Raw genomic sequence first — 2,500 nt, forward strand, 5'->3', positions numbered from 1 at the left:
TTTTCATACACTTGTTACACGAAATGACAGCTGTTTTTTGTTACTGCTATCTCAACGCTGAATGAAACACTTCTACCAGAGCTACGTTGGTTCAAAAATTGAATGCATCAATACGACTAGGGTATGGAAAATGAAAAGAATACAGAAACATTCTTCGTTAAGGCCACCCATACCCTCCGGGTTTCTATCGGTAACACTCTGTTCTATTCTGCATTACTCTGAAAAAACGCGTGTTTAAAATTTTGGTCATAAAAAAACAACTCTTCCTTCAAATATCGATCGATTAAAATGAGCCTCATTTTGGCAAAAAAAAAAAAACCCTCTCAAACTTGGATTCTTGCAAAGTCTCAGGTTTGAGAGTTTTTGCCAAGATGTAGAGTCATTTTATTCGGCCGATATTTGAAAGACGAGTTTTCTGGAAGTTTGAATACTTTTTTTTTCCGGGTAGGCTACAGCAGAATAGAACAGAGGTTGCCGATAGAAAGTATACGGCAGGATAGAACAGAGTGTTGCCGATAGAAATTTCATATATGGCAGTATAGAACAGAGGTTGCCGATAGAAAATATACGACAGTTCACGCCCAAAACCTTCTTTCAAAACATCCTTTTCCCCAAATTGGCCAGAAATCTTTAATGTCAAATATCGATCGAAAAATAATGACCACCAATTCCACAATATTCTCAAACCTGAGAGAGATTTTTTAAAAAGTATTTCTCAACCATATAGATCTATAGTAAAAAAAACTTGACTTCTGACGCTTTGAGCATCATTTCATTTTAATTGTTCATTAGTATTTAATTAAAGTTTTCTATCCAAAATGAAAATAATGTTTTTTATCATAATCTCTGCATATTCAACACTTGATAAGCGTTAACATTAGGATAATTGTAAACGACGGGTTTTGACATGACAAAGATATTACCGTGATCCAAAGAAGAAATGAAACGTATCACTTTTAACATAATGATGAAATGATTCATGCCTTTGTCTCTTTTATAACATAATAAAAATGTCATTTACCCTTCAGGCATAAACGTGGCTTACACAAAAACACGATGTATTAGAATAAATATTTTATTGAAAATCTCGCCTTTCAAGGCGATTTTGTCAACTGTGATACAGATTCGAGTAAAAAATAATAATAAATAAAAAAATATTTTAAAAAATTCACTCTATTCATCCCCAAGGGAAATTCTTTCTCTTAAGGATCTATTCCAAGGGAAGAATTGTATAACCCAGACGCAGTACAGCACAGCGAGGTGACTTGCTCAAAGCGACAAAGCTCGAGGTATCGAACTCTGTACCTTTCGGGTTCGAAGCAAACACCACAATAACAAGTCACCCGTGCGAGTATGATGTTGACTTGAATTAATGTTTGTCAGATTGTTTCCCGGGTTTTTGTAGCTTGTGAGTTTGAGAATGAGGATTGAAAAGGCAAAAAATCAAAAAAAAAAAAACAAAAAAAAAAAAACAACAACAAACAAACAAACAAACAAACAAACAAACAAACGCAACCCCCCCCCCCAAAAAAAAAAAAAAAAAACAAAAACAATTGTTGGAGATTATATAATTACTTGGACATAATATTATCACAACAAGAAACTGCCGTAGGGCTTCGTCAGAAATTCTTCAATGAAGAAACTGTTATAGAAGTTACCTTAACTCCCCACATTCTCCAGAGGGTCTATCTAGCCCCTACTTCATTATTAGGGCTACCTAATGCTTTTCAGTATTTCATTTCATTTTTAAAACTATTGGCATTTGGGTTTGAACCATGGACTGTTTCGTTTTAAGTATTATTTTCTAATGTGTATAGATTGTTGACAAAGCGGACTATTGGATTTGTATGTCGTAAATGGAAGATAAATGAACAGACCGTCGTAAGTAGAAGATAAATGAACACACAAATAATCTCTATTATTCCACCGTCTCCCTAATAGGATTCAAAAGTCTGATGTCACGTCGCCCCGGCAACGAGCAGCTTGGTTCTAAACAAAGAAAATTGGTACTTTTTATTCTTCATGCTGGCTAGAACTTTTTCACATGTCATGTGATCAGAATGTATAAAAGTCAAAACATGATCAAATTAATAATGTGTTTCTCCTCTGGATACACTTTTATGCTCGCCAGAGAAGTATTTCATTAGGGCGTTCGCCATTGTTCCGATAGTTTAGAACCAGTTACTAAGTTACCATGCGTCATTAGGAGGGAAAAGTGGCTTCACGACTGTTGAAGCCTATTAGTAGGCGTAATGATATCAAGTTCACAATCATACTTTGTGACGTCAGATTATGAAACGTTGAATTTTACTAAAATCCGATTTTTGAAAAAATAAGTGTCATATAGATCTACCTATATATTTTTGGAAATGTCTTTTACTCAGAGGTGACAAAATCGAAATGGATTGAGGGTAGAATAAAAGATTTCTTACACTCTAGCGTTTTGGAAGCAAGCTCGTGCAACGGTTGGGAACACGTCCGGAATTCCAAAAAGCAAGAG

The sequence above is a fragment of the Berghia stephanieae genome, chromosome 3 (genome assembly GCF_034508935.2).
Source record: "Berghia stephanieae isolate SIO BIC M18660-M18661 chromosome 3, UCSD_Bste_1.3, whole genome shotgun sequence".
Lineage (NCBI taxonomy): Eukaryota > Metazoa > Mollusca > Gastropoda > Nudibranchia > Aeolidiidae > Berghia > Berghia stephanieae.